This window comes from Lissotriton vulgaris, chromosome 1_1, assembly GCF_964263255.1.
Source record: "Lissotriton vulgaris chromosome 1_1, aLisVul1.2, whole genome shotgun sequence".
Lineage (NCBI taxonomy): Eukaryota > Metazoa > Chordata > Amphibia > Caudata > Salamandridae > Lissotriton > Lissotriton vulgaris.
In genome coordinates, this window is record NC_141685.1 from 304,991,751 (window position 1) to 305,006,768 (window position 15,018).

The window sequence follows — 15,018 nt, forward strand, 5'->3', positions numbered from 1 at the left end:
ATGACATTTTTAAAAATCTAGACACCCGGGAGTATCGAGGGTTCAGTGACATTTTATGGCTCCCACCAGGTTTTCTTACCCATAAGCACTTGTAAATCTCAAACTTCAACCAAAAATAAAAATTTTCCTCACATTTTTCTGAGGTAAACTTACGTAATCTGTGGGGACCCACAGCAATCAACATTCCCCCAAGTCTCTAGATAGAAATGGTATCTGACTTGTGTGGGTAGGCCTTGTGCCCACGACAGGATTGTCTTTCATGCGCACTTAGTGCACTCATTGTGCTTAATCTAACTCTTCCTAGTTTCCGGATGTGAGTTGGAGGGTGTTTGAAGCTGCATTTATGTCTAGATTCCTCAAACTGAGTAAGCAAATATATCTTTGAAACTAAGGTAAACATGCTGGAGAAGACCATCTTAAACTAGTAATGACATTATTTTTTGGCAGACAGGGTACTCAGTGACAATAAGGCATATGCACCATCCACTGTTATGTGCTCTGCTGTGACTGTATGCACTTGTCATACGCTGAAATGAACATCTACCACATTCTGTCATCAGCTTCTTGCTCAATGCAAGAATTTTAGAGGCAGCGTAGATGTGTAAGGGCAGATTGTCCCAAACGTTCAGATCAAGATAGGGGAAAGAACTACTGCCTGTTCTGGTGCAGCATATGCATGGAATTTGTGCGCATGATCAGAGGTGTCTGGAAGGCTTCTGAAATGTGAAGAGGTTGTTGAGTTATGCTGGGCCAGTTTTGTGTAAGGCTTTAAATGTGTGTGTCAAGAGTTTGACGAGAGCTGTGAATGAGGAGCCATTGAAACTCTTTGAGGTGCACTGCGTCTGTGTGTTGGAAGGTTGAGGTTGGCCTGGCAGCTACATTCTGTATGGTTTGAAGTCATCTGCTTAATGACTGAGGGAGTACAAACTGAGTTTTGGGTGAGTGTGGCAGCAATGGGGCTTGGTCCTTTAGTCGAAATGAAATGACGGCATGTGTGTCTCTACTACCTTGACTATCTGCCTTCTTCCTATACAATATCCCTGTCAAAGCACATCTACACTAAGCTTTTCCTACCTGTTCATGTCGCTGTCTCTTTCAGTCTTGACTAAAACTGTATACTTACCAAGTGCTCCTTTATTAACACCTTCTGTTTCTAGCTACCTGAAGCTCAAGACAACTTGTTGTTCATGTGCCTTTAGTGCACACACTGCACTAAATCCAACTACTATCAGTATGTGGATGCAAGTTGGCGGATGCTGAGAATTCATCTGAGGCTTAAATTCCTTGAACTGAGTGAGCATATCTCCCTTTGAAACTAAGGTAAACATGCTGAGAAAGACTGCCTGAGTTCCCTAAAGAGCAATTTAAAAACTACAAAAAACTTTAGGTTTTGCTTCTCATGGTTCAACAGTAAGACTTTCAGTGATGGTCAACTGAAAGTCAACAAAAGTCATTGGTCTTCCTGTTTTGGTCTGACAGTAAACAACATACACATAGTATGTTGCTAACTTGATCAGGTGAGTAAACAACTTCTCATACCATGTGTGGGTTTTATACTTGCAATGTATGGCTGAAGTACCTGGTCATTCTTATTCACTCCACCTACGTACCTGTTGTAATCAAATAAACAGTTGGCTTATGAACTTTGGGCAACTGACCCTAAACTGTGACCAGGGAAGTGCTCTCTTCATGGATTGTGGTGAGTATGTGCACATTTCACCTATTGGAGATTTGACTGTGAGCAGTTCGATGGAATGCAACGCAGTACTCTGGGATTTTTAAAACTTCTTACAAATAAGCTCCTGGGGGGATACTTTGCAGTGGCATCAAACTGGACCGCCTTCCACAGTGCCAGCTGTCTACAGCTCACTGAACAGTTCTACTCCTGTATAGAAGTTGTCCACATAAAGGAATGGTCGGACAAGCCCCCATACAATCTTAGCTGTGACTCTGTGTGTGGAAGGGAAATCTACAGGAGTCCTTCCTTGCATACACTCTTAGGTGGTATTCATAACCAGTAGAACTCTCACACAGCATGTACATTTTGTTGCCAAAACAAGGAAGTTTTTCCATTATATATTGCCTGAACAGCAGCCGCCCTTTGTAAAGGATCAAGGACTCATCACTGGCTATGTTCTTTAAAGGAATATATATCTTTGGAAATCTGGCAAACAAATGTCCCATAGTAGGCCGAATTTTGAACAACCTGTTATGGTCTGGATGGTCCTGAGACAATACAGCAGAATTATCATTGAAATGTAACACACGCTCCAATAGCAAAAAAAAATATTCTGCTCATGTACGGTGCAAAGATGGGTCTTACCCAAACCATGAGAGTAGACAAGTAGGACTGCAAGCTTGGTTTATGCACTAACCCCATTTTAAGCGTAAGGCCCAAAAATATCTTTATCTCCCCGAGTGATGTGGGGCCACCAGAGGGCCTCCTATTACCCCAGAAACTATTTGTCAGGCAAATTTATTTGGTGCACAATTTCCTCGAGGAAGTCCACACCTAAAAAAGAGATGGACCTGGTCAATAAGCAAAAAACTTTATGCATCAACTTTACATACAGCATCTGCAGTAAACAGTGGAATGTGAGGCTGCACTAAAGTGGAGGACTGCCAGGAGAGCACTGGGTCTGAGCATGCCACCCCACGTGACTGCTCTCTAGGCTGGTCTACCCAGATACTGTCTCTCTGCTGCACAGATTGTGCTTGTGAAGGGACATAACCACTTCCTCTTCTATGTTCCTCAGCATCACAAGAAGACAAGTCATTGATTGGAACTTCTCCGACTGAACAACCACTTGCATATTCTGCCCCATTTTCTTCTCCCTCACATGTTATCTCAGTATCTTGACCTAGCTGTTGCAAAGTCATCCTGTGCCCTGGGCACCCCCCAACTTTTTGCTGAATGGTACTGGTGGTAACTGACTCTGACTGACCCTGGCTCTGCCTAACGAGGCTCAGGGCCAGTGGTATGCTGAAAGAGACACAATACAATACAGTTAAAACACCTACATACATTAGGGTACACAAGGGTATGTTGGGGTACCCCTGTGATTGGCATGACCTACCCTATAGGCTCCTAGGGTAGGGGTATTGAAACTATCTAGAAGTGCCCAGTACCCTGGGGCATGGCAGTTTAGAGGACAGCAGCTTTTTTCTGCACTTGCATGTGTGCACTGCTGAAGCCTAAGGTCAGTTTAAAAACAGCCCTGGGTGCCAGGACTGCTTTAAAAATTAAAATTGTGCCCTAACTCGACTTTGGTGTTTGGGGCACTTAAAAATGTATAACCTACAATGCTGTGGCATATTAAGGACCCCCAGGGTCTCCCCTAGGTAACCCAGGGATGGGGTGTCCAGTATTTATAAGGTACACCCGTAGAAAATGAGTTTTTATATGCCTGGGTGAAGTGAAATTTCACATTTCACTCCCCACATTGTGGAAAGGTGCTGCTCAAATTCGACTTTGATGCTAGGAGCACTGTGGAAGGAGAATCTGCAATATTTCGACAGATTCATAACCCCTCAAGTCTCCCCTAGTTGCACATGGGGTGGGGTTCCTGCAGATATAAGGCAAGTACTTATAAAATATGTTTTTGTAAGTCCTGGTGCTGGAAAGATGACCAAGTCATTTTTCCCATTGCAAATTTCCTGTTACATAGGTTAACATGGTAGGAAGTTATTGAATAATAACTCTTGATATGAGAGGGATAGAAAGGCCATTCAAAGACTTCCCAGAATGGTATTAAGAAATCCAACAAAATCTTATTGTAGAATTTCTCCTAAGGTGTGCATACAAGAAGTTATACGACTTTCTTGTTTGTAAGTCCAAATTCAGCCTTCCAGTGGTCTGCCCTGATTAGTCACAGTTAAGTGGATTAGCCAGGCTGCCTTCAAGAGGTGATACAGAGCCCTGGGGTTAACCAGCTCTGCTGGCAGGGCAGTCTGCTGTTACATAGGAATGCCAGGCAAGGGGAAGGAGTGGTAAACTATGTTCTTCAAAGAGGAGAATAGAGACCATTGTCATTTACAGCTCTGAACTTCCCACCTTAGGCAGATGGTAGGATTAAGGAAGGTATGAGCAGATGCAGGGGAGAGAGTCTAAGCAAAGTAGCCCTCCTAGTGGTGTGTTTAGCCAGCTCTTACCTCCTTGCTGGAAAATCAGCCATTATGGATTTGGAAGATTTGATGCACTCTGGGACAAAATAATACCACACTTTACAGGATGTGGTCATATCTTGGAGGAGTTACCTTGTTCCCATTGGTCGGAAGTGATCTCCTGCTTGACCCAGAGAACTAGAAAAAACTATCTGAGAGGGGCAGAGCCCTACAGATCTGCTGCTTGAAACTTACTGAAGCAAAAAGTGCCCTGTTGAGAAGTTGTGCTGTGCAAAGATTTCTAAGGCCTGACCTCTGAAGACTGCACCGTCTGAAACTACAGCCCTGTGGATTATCTTGCTGAAAAAGAACTAAAGAGTGGACTCCCTGAAAGCTACAGGTTAAAAGAGCTCATCTGGAACATCACCAACTAAATCTACATCTTGGAGAACCATCAGTGGATTTGTAAGGGTTTTGTACCAGTGGATTGTGGGAACTAACGTCCTCAACTTTCAAGGACCATCTTGGAGCTTCCAGACCCTTGGAGTGAGTTTGAGACACTTTGGGATCCCTTCGGGAACTTCAGAAAGAAGTTCAAGAAGTTTGGAGATCTTTGGACCAACTTTGAAAAAAAGCTCCATAGAGGGACCGACTCAACCTGGTCAGCCAGGCCCCCTGCCTACAACCGCGAGCCGGCCAAGCCAACCAGGTTCGTCCCACTAAAAGCTACATCACTCCAACTTCCAGAGATTGACCGGGACTTGAGAAAATCTGAAGCTGGTGAACCCTCACCGGATCCGGCTACATGAGCCGCATCGAGAGACCCCGTGAGAAAAAGCTCCCAAAATGTTTCCAAGTCTGCTCGTAGAAAAGGTGGCTGGGAGCAACCATGAAAGCCAAGCCGCCTGCCTTCCATCGCGTGCCGGCCTGGATTCCTGGGTTGCCCCGCTGAAGCGATTTTGAGACTTTTTTTAAGTCCTCTCCAGGGAAGTTGACGGACCTCATCACAACTCAAGCCGGCGAACCCTCACCGAATCCGGACTGGCTGGGAGCTTCGAGGAGCCTCAAGGAGAAAAGCTCCAGAAAAGTTTCTAAGTGTGAAGGTAGAAACTGAGACCTGGACCTGCCGCGAACTAAAGCTGCTCAGGTCTCCATCGCGCCCGACCTGAAACTTTGACTTTGCCCCGTTCTATCTCGAGCATGTATCACAATATGGTGCTATAATCTTCTAAGTGCTATATTTTATTAAATCTTTGAAAATTCACATCTCCAGTTCCATACTTTGGATTATTGTTGTGTTGGTGTCATTCTAAAGATAAAAATATTTCCTGTTTTTGTTAATTGGTGTAGGATGTTTGTTATGTGTTGTGTCTTAATTATTTATTGAAATGGTGTTTTTAAATACTTTTCATACCTGTCTTTAAAGTTAAGCCTGTCTGCTCGCCACCACGTTATCAAGGTTTGAGTGTAGGAATAATTTTCTAAAACCTATGCTGCATCCTATCATGTGCTAGTGGCCTTATTGCCAGTGGCAGCCTTACATTTGCCCCTACTAATAACCCACTTTCCAACACTAGCTCAGAGCATTCCTCCTTACTTGAGTTGGGTCCTGGGTAACAGTCATCCACCAAGATGCCATCTCTGATGACTGTCCAAAACCTTCCTTCTAAAACACTGCCCTATGCAGAAAGCAGAAGTATGGTTCTAAATCTGTGGGTGGGTATGTGTGTGTAACTTCAAATGTGTGTTACAGAGTTAAAAGCACTTAGCCATGGGTGGATTTGTGTGTCTCTGAGATGTGCGTGAAAAAAGCACTTAGCTTATCGATGGAGCTGCAGCTTCTCCAAAGACACTTGTATACTTTCAAGTACAAGGGGTGTATCCACTTCAGCCACTGTTCATTTATTATGGCACTGACATGCAGCAGAGACAATGGTATGAAGGAGACAATTAAAAAAAAGTACCCGAGTCACACAAGGCTAAAAACTAGGCTCAGGCACAAAAATAAGTGCCCCCCATTGGCAAATCAGATAGCTAAGCAACCATTTGCAAAGCTAAAATGCTGGCAGCAATCGTCAGACCTATTTGTCAATGCTTGTTTTATCAAGCCTTATGCAAAAGGTTTTTGTGGGGGGTGTCCTGGGCCATTGTCAGTATAAAATATCCTGAAGGAAAAAATCTAGATTTGACCTCAAGAAGCGTACATTCACAAAGCAGCTTCTGCAACTGTGTGCGCAGGTGTGCTCCTTGTGAAAATTCAGTGCTATCATAACTGTGAAGTAAGCCAACAGCAGAAGTAACCAGACCCATTGCCCCATGCTGCATGGGGTGAAATAATAATGGGAATGACATCACAGACCAATGGGTGAAGAGCGCTCTCAACAAACCTGATACTAAAATGTCTTCCAAATGTGTGTATTCCTCTGTGAAAGGGCAATCGGCCCAACTGGAAAACAAACATTTAAAGAATATATGTGTGGGTCAAAAGGAAGTTGACCCATATGCTATGAAGGCTGATCTCCTAACTACTTGTATTTATTAAATGTCGAACATACGCTCAAAAAAATGATGGAGCCAAGGGGGTTGGCCTTCGTGCTAGGAGGGCTGGCTCTCTGACAATTTAGTTATGCCATCATTTATGCCATCCCAAGCATCGGCCAGTGGCAGACAGATGCACTAGCAAAGGTTTGGGCACCAGCCAATGACTGACACCCACAATCTAATGGTTAAAATCAATGAAAATATTTTTACCAGCGCCCCATGGTGGCTTCAGAGGCCTTTGCTTTGTTTACTATTACAGGATCAGGAGAGGCTTCTTAGGGAACTTTCCCCTAAGACCCACCACTCTACATTTTCCCACCCCTTCTAATGCTTTTTAGGATGCAATGAGCTGAAAGTGCAATCCCTTCTTACAAGCTCCGCCACTTATTTACATGGTGAAGATTTGAAGTTTCTGAAATGATGAATAATCCAAGTGTTGATGTAAGTAATCTTTAATACTCGAAGAGCTAATAAATAAACATCCAGTCAGCTCTGCATCCAGGAACAACTGTCCTTTACAAATGATGCAGAGAAGATGACATACATAACATTCCATATTCCAAAAGCATTACAAAAAGGTGAACATAAGAAGGAGAAGAAATATTAAGAATGCAAACACAACAGTTTCTAGGTTGGCAGATCTGCATAATACCCAGTACATGATATTTATTTATTTATTTGTGGGTATTTGTTAAGCGCAGACTTTCGCTCCGGAAGGAGCATCTTGGCGCTGAGCATGCGTGTGGGAGATAAGTGGTGAAAGGTGGTGATATTCAGTCTTGTCTATGAAAACATTCATTTCTCAGCCCCTCCTGACTTCGCCCTTTCGGTATCAACTCACACTCCTTCTTGTTGTGTGAGAACAGCAAACCAGCTTGTCCTCAAACAGCAAATGTTCCTGTGTTCTCCTGGAAAATTCACATACTTCAGCTATTTGAGCCTTATGTAAAGTATTATTGCTCAAACTATTGTCACCCCTCCCTCACTGGAGTTCAAATAAGTTCTAAAAACCTTCTGTTTCTCACTCTTTAATGAAACTAACACTTGACTTCCTTCTTCTCATCACCATCCCAGACTCATCAATGTAAACATCTGTGTACATAGTAGGTATTTGTGAAGGCTGAGGCCATTCATTGTGTGAAGATGGATGTACTGTAAATGGTATCATCTGAGTTTATTCATCTCACTATTCATCTCTCAACCATAACTAAGTCAATCAAATGTCATCCTCCCATCTTAATGTGCTACAAAGAACCCTTTCTTAGTATCTATTTACAGTGCAGAAGTGAGGGACATTTACATAAACTATGCAATAGATAAGTCCAGCTTTTGAAGTTTCCAATGAAGACAATATCATTAACTTTTGCTTGAATAGAAGGATTCAATACTGTTGCAAAATGATAAATATATTCACAAACTAGAAGGAGATGTAGATAGCTGGAAGGCAAGTGTAGTTAGAAATCATGTTCACTTCAATGGAAGAAAGTAAAACAAAACAATCAGGAAAACTTAATGAGATGCTTCTAAAGAAACTACTCCTTTTTTCATACGCCAAAATATATCTAAAAGAAAAGAGTACTTGAATCAACCTATGCCCATAAAGGCAGGTTTCCTCACTTTGGCCAGTGCGCGTGTGACCGATTTAAGCTCCACCCTAACATGCTTCAGTGAACCTCAATTGAGGCTTTGGATGGAGTCCAAGACTGGTACTAGGTATCAAATCATGTCAAGTTTATTTTGGCTAATTAAAACCACAGATCTACACATCATAATACAATACATTAAAATGTTTGACAGAAAATTACAACAATAACCTCTATCGCGGGAACAATATCATCCCACAATATCTGGTTTACATTGCATCCCATCCCGTCGTGCAATACCTCTTTCATAAAACGGATGTATAATGCAAATGTGACAGCACAAGGTGCACTGTTAGTTAAAGGGCAGCATGAAAGGGAGCAAGGTAAGGGGAAACCTATTTCTAGACAGCAGGAATGTCCCTTCTCCTCTCGTTCTATATTGTTGACTATCATTTTACATTGCTCCCTTCATAATGCCAGCTACAAAGTGCAAATGTGACAAGATAAAACTTGCTAAAAATGGAAGAAGGCATCAAGTTAAAAAAAAAGTACTCAATCCCCCTTATCCATAACATCTGCAAGATGAGCTAAACGTGCAAGGGTCATAAAAAAGAGAAACAAGGAAAGGGTTAGACTCACTCTGGACAGCAGTGCTCTCCCATATTCCACGTTATTACCAGTAATCTTTCATTGGCTCTTCCACAACAAATATAAAGTGCAGAAATAATAAAATTTGCTACAATTTGCTAAAACTGGAAGAAGAGACAATAAGCCAATATGCATGCCCCCCTCATACTGAAATATCTGCAATTAACATTTTATCTGACAGCGACCTGTCCATTTTCCAGAAGTGCAAAATTTGCAGTAAAGTTGAAAGATAATATTAGGAAGTGTCTAATCGGGATATTTCCTCAATAGTATCCCCTCATGTTTCCTTGGACCTTGTTGTTCCACAGAATGTCATGAAGTGCCACTTCCATTATATCTAGAATAAAGTTCAAAACTAAATCTGCAAAGCCGGTTGAAACAGAGTTAGTGTGGAGCTATTGATCATACTTCCTTCACACTGCGGCACTTAAACCTTTATCTGACATCAGCTTTTATGATAACTTTTCTGAAAGCTGCAACCACTTGGGACCAGTCACCTTTTAAACAGATGAGAAAGGCGTGACGGGAGGTTCTAATGCCGTTCTGATTAAAAGGTTGTGCAACAAAGCATTACGTTCAGTCAACAGCTTGGAGTAAGTTGGTATGGTATGAGTCATATTTTCCATGTGTAGATGACAAAGGGCTCCACAGCAAGCGGTGCAGATTGTCGATCATGCCTGTACTGGGTGTGTAAGCTTCATTGTCTTCAAGTCCCAGTGAGGCTGGCTAAGAAGAATCCAGAGTATTCAAATATGTCAAACTCCATTCTATGACACTCTATTCTGTGACAGTCCAATCTATGAACCTTTGTTTCACTCCGCTCATATTGGATTTTACTCCACTCTACGGCCCCTCCACTCTACGCTCATCCACTCTATGCTCCTCATCTCCTTTATGCCACTCCACTCTACAACACTCTACACCACTCTATGACAATCTGCTCCACTCTGTGCCACTTTACACCACAACACTGTAGCCCAAATGGTTAAAATCAATGACAAATTTTCCAGCTCCCGAGGTGGCTTCAGAGGCTTTTGTTTTGTTTACTATTACAGGATAGGGAGAGGCTTATTAGGGAATTGTCCCCTAATACCCACCCGCTCCATTTTCGCACCACCCCTTCTACTGCTCCCTAGAATGCAATGAGCTGAAAGCGCAATCCCTTCTTACAAGATCTACCACTTATTCACAGGGTGAAAACTTTAGGTTTCTAGGTTGGCAGATCAGCATTACACCATACCTAGTACATGATCTTTACTCTTGTCTATAAAAACATTAATTACTCAGCCCCTACTCCCTTTTGGTATCAACTCTCACCCCAACTTGTGTGAGAATAGCAAACCAGCATGTCCTCACATTGCAAAAGTCCCTTGTTCTCCTAGAAAATTCCCATACTTTCAGCTACTTGAACCTTATCTGAGGAATTATTTCCCAAACTATTGTCACCCCTTCCTTACTTGAGTTCAAACAAGTTCTAACAAACCTTCTGTTTCTCACTCTTTATGGAAACTAACACTTTCCTTCCTCTCATCACCATCCCAGACTCGTCAATGTAAACATCTGTGTACATAGTAGGCATTTGTGAATGTTGCGGCCGTTCATTGTGTGAAGATGGATGTACTGTAAATGGTATCATCCGAGTTTATCTCACTATTCATCTCTCAACCATAACTACGTCATTTGAATGCCATCCTTCATACCAACTTTTCCTAATGAACCTTTTCTTAGTATGTTTTTACAGTGCAGGAGTGAGGGACATTTACATAAACTAGGCAATATATAGGTCCAGCCTTTCAAGTTTACAATGAAGGCAACATCAATGACTGTTGCTTGTTGGCGTGAATTGAAGGATCTAATACTGTTGCAAAATTATAAATATATTCACAGACTAGAGGAGATGTAGACAGCTATAAGGCAAGTGTAGTTAGAAATCATTTGCCCTCTTTACTTACTATAATGTATAACATGTTAAACTCAATGGAAGAAAGTAAAACTAAACAATCAGGAAAACCTGAAGAGATGGTTATAAAAAAACGACTCCTTTTCTTCATATGCCATAATATATCTAGAAGAAAACAAGTAAAAGCTAGAAAATGGAAGAAGGGTACCTAAATCAAACAATGCCCATAAAGGCAGGCTTCCTCACTTTGGCCAGAGCGCGTGTGATTGATTTAAGCTCCACCCTGACATGCTTCAGTGAACCTCAATTGAGGCTTTGGATGGAGTCCAAGACTGGTACTAGGTATCAATTCAAGTCAAGTTTATTTCGGTAATTAAACCACAGATCTACAAATCACAATACAAAACGGTAAAAAGTTTGACAGAAAATTAAAACAATAACCTCTTTCACAGGAACAATCTCATCCCATAATATCTGGTTCACATTCCAGCCCATCCTGTCGTGCAATACCTCTTTCATAAAACCGGCTGTATAGTGCAAATGTGACAGCACAAGGTGTACTGTTAGTTAAAGGGCATCATAAGAGGGAAGCAAGGGCAGGGGAAACGTATTTCTAGACAGTAGGAACGCCCCTTCTACTCTTGTTCTATATTGTTGACCATTATTTTATATTGCCCCCTTCATAAAGCCAGCTATAAAGTGCAGATGTGACAAGATAACATTTGCTGAAAATGGAAGAAGGCATCAAGTTACAAAAAATAGATACCCAATCCCCCTTATACTATAGCATCTGCAATTAACTTTTTATCTGACAATGACCTTCCATAAAACCGAATAAGTAGTGCAACTGTGACAGAGTAAGATGAGCTATAAGTGCAAGGGTTGTATAAAAGACGGAACACTGACAGAATATCGACGGACCGAATATCGACCTACTGGAATATCGAGTACAATATATCGCTGGACAGAATATCGACATCCTATCACTACAAAGGTAAGTACAAAAATATCGAAACCAAAATATTGTTGCTTCAAATATTGTATTTTTTTAAATTTCCTAAAAATAATATACAATTAATTAAATAATAAATATAATTAAAAAACATAGAATTATTTAAAAAAGGAAAACATTATAAATAAATGTAATATGTAAAAATAAACAGACATTTAAAACAACATTATATATATTCACTTAATAGTATCAATGAATAATTATTTTATTTAATTATAAAATGTTAGAAACATATTAAAAATTATAAATATATATATATATATATATTCACATAAACCTGTAATATAAACATAATAATATATATATATATATATATATATATATATATATAATAAATTAAGATATTAAAATGTATATTTATTTGTAAAAAAAAGTATTTGACACTACATTAACTATAACTGTAGGGAAAAAGTTGGATAGCGTAGGAGATAAAATTACTATTCCCACTTCAAAGAGGGAAAATGTTGGATAACGGAGGGGAATAATTTACTATTCCCACTCCACGGAGTGTAACAGTAGGGAAAGTGTTGGATAGCAGAGGGGTTAAAATTACTATTCCCACTCCAGTAATTAGAAAAGTAGGGAAAGTGTTGGATGGCGGGAGGGTAAAAATTACTATTCCACTCCAGTGAGTGCACCAGTAGAGAAAGTTTTGGCTAGCGGGTGGGTAAAAATTACTATTTCCACTACACCAAATGCAACAGTAGGGAAAGTGTTGGATAGCGGGTGGGTAAAATGTACTATTCACACTCCAGTGAGTGCAACAGTAGGAAAAGTGTTAGATAGCAGAGAAGTATAAATAATATTTCCACTCCAACAAGTGTAACAGTAGGAAAAGTTTTGGATAGTGGAGGGGTAAAATCTACTATTCCTACTCGAGTGAGTGCAACAGTAGGGAACGTATTGGATAGCGGGTGGGTAAAAAATACTATTCCCACTCCAGTGAGTGCAACAGTAGGGAAAGTGTTGGCTAGCGGAAAGGTATAAATTAATTATTCCCACTCAAGCAAGTGTAACAGTAGGGAAAGTGTTGGATAGTGGAGGGGTAAAATGTACTATTCCTACTCCAGTGAGTGCAACAGTAGGGAAAGTGTTGGATACTGGAGGGGAATAATAAACTATTCCCACTCCACAGAGTTCAACAGTAGGGAAAGTGTTGGATAGCGAAGGATATCAATTTACTATTCCCACTCCAGCGTGTGCAACAGTAGGGAAAGTGTTGGATAGCAGAGGGGAATAATTTACTATTTCCACTCCAGCAAGTGCAACAGTAGGGAAAGTGTTGGATAGTGGAGGGGAATAATTTATTATGCCCACTCCACGGAGTGCAACAGTAGGGAAAGTGTTGGATAGTGGAAGAGATAAAACTAGTATTCCCACTCTAGCGAGTGCAACAGTCTGGAAAATGTTGGATAGCAGAGGGAAATAATTTATTATTCCCACTCCAGCAAAATAATATACATTAAACAACAAATACTTAAATAATAAAAAATTATTTACCTCTCACCAAATACCCCTACAAATAACACTACCACTATTGTCAAACATGACACAATTAACATAATTGCTTAACAATTAATTAATTAACTAATAACAATAAACAATAAAATGAAAAACAATGAGTAATATGTTAATTCATACTATTAAGACTATAAAATAACAAGAAATAAATATTATCTGATTTTTTTTACAAATATTAATTTTTAATTACTTGCCACATTATTCCCCTCTAAAGAAACAACTCACTCATAACAAATTGACACAATTTACATATTTACAAATTAATAATTAATATCCAAGTAATAACTAATAAATAACAACATATTTAACACAATTAACAAAATAAAATATTAAATGCATAAATTAATACAATTATTTATTAATTAATTATAATTAAATTACTTCCCACCCCAACCTGCTCCTAAAAAACTCCAAACAATTACACAATTAACATATTTACCAAGTTATTAATAATTATTAATAAACAATCAATAACTAATTATTAACAAATTAATTAACATAATTAAAAATATAAATTATTAAATAAAACATTATTAATTAGTTAACATTAATAATTAATTTTAATTAAATTACTTCCCGCCCTATTCCCCTATAAACCCACAACCCGCTACGGAACACAAACACAATATTTAATTTCTTTAAAAAGTTATAATTTCTAAAAATGTATTAAAAAATATATTATAATTAAATTACTTCCCACCCTATTCCCCTATTAACCCACAACCCGCTACGGAACGCAAATATGCAAAAATTGCCTAACATAAAATTAATTACTTCTACAAATTTTAAACATACATTACAAAAATAAACTATACTTTTAACACATATACTAACAAACAGGACACTAAAATAAATTTCGATATTATTAACAATGATATTTTGACTAACAATATTACAAACATCGATATTAAAAAAACTATATTTCTTAACTGCATGTCGATATTCAGGACTACAATATTCTGGCAGGTCGATATTGTGTCACATAATATTTAAACATCGATATTATGACTCTATACCATAAAAGACAAACAAGGTAAAGGGGAAGACCCATCCTGGACAGCAGGGTCCCCCCATATTCTTTTATTCCACATTATTACCAGTTATCTTTCATTGTCTCTTCAATTCTAAATATAAATTGCAGAAATAAAAAAAAAATGCTAAAACTGGAAGAAGAGACAAAGCTAAAAAACACATTTGCTTGGCCCCCCTCATACTGAAACATCTGCAATTAACATTTCATCTGACAGTTACCTGTCCACTTTCCAGAAGTGCAATAATTGCAGTAAAGTGCGAAAGAAAATAATAAGAAGTGTGAAATTGGTATATTTCCTCAATAGTATCCCCTCATGTTTCCTTGGAACTTGTTGTTCCACATCATGTCCTGAAATTAATAAAGTGCTAAAGTAATTGTGCAAAGCCGGTGTAAACATTAAACAGCATTAGTGTGGAGGTATTGATCATACTTCTTTCACACTATGGGACTTTAACCTTTGTCTGACAGAAGCCTATCAGCTTTTATGATACATTTTGTGAAAGCTGCAACCACTTGGGACCAGCCACCTTTTAAACAGAAAAGTAAGAGGTGGCGGCAGGTTCTAATGCCGTTCTGGTTAAAAAGGTTGCGCATCAAAGCCTTACGTTCAGTCAACAGCTTGGGGCATGTTGACATGGTATAAGTCAGACTTTCCATGTGAAGATGACAAAGGGTG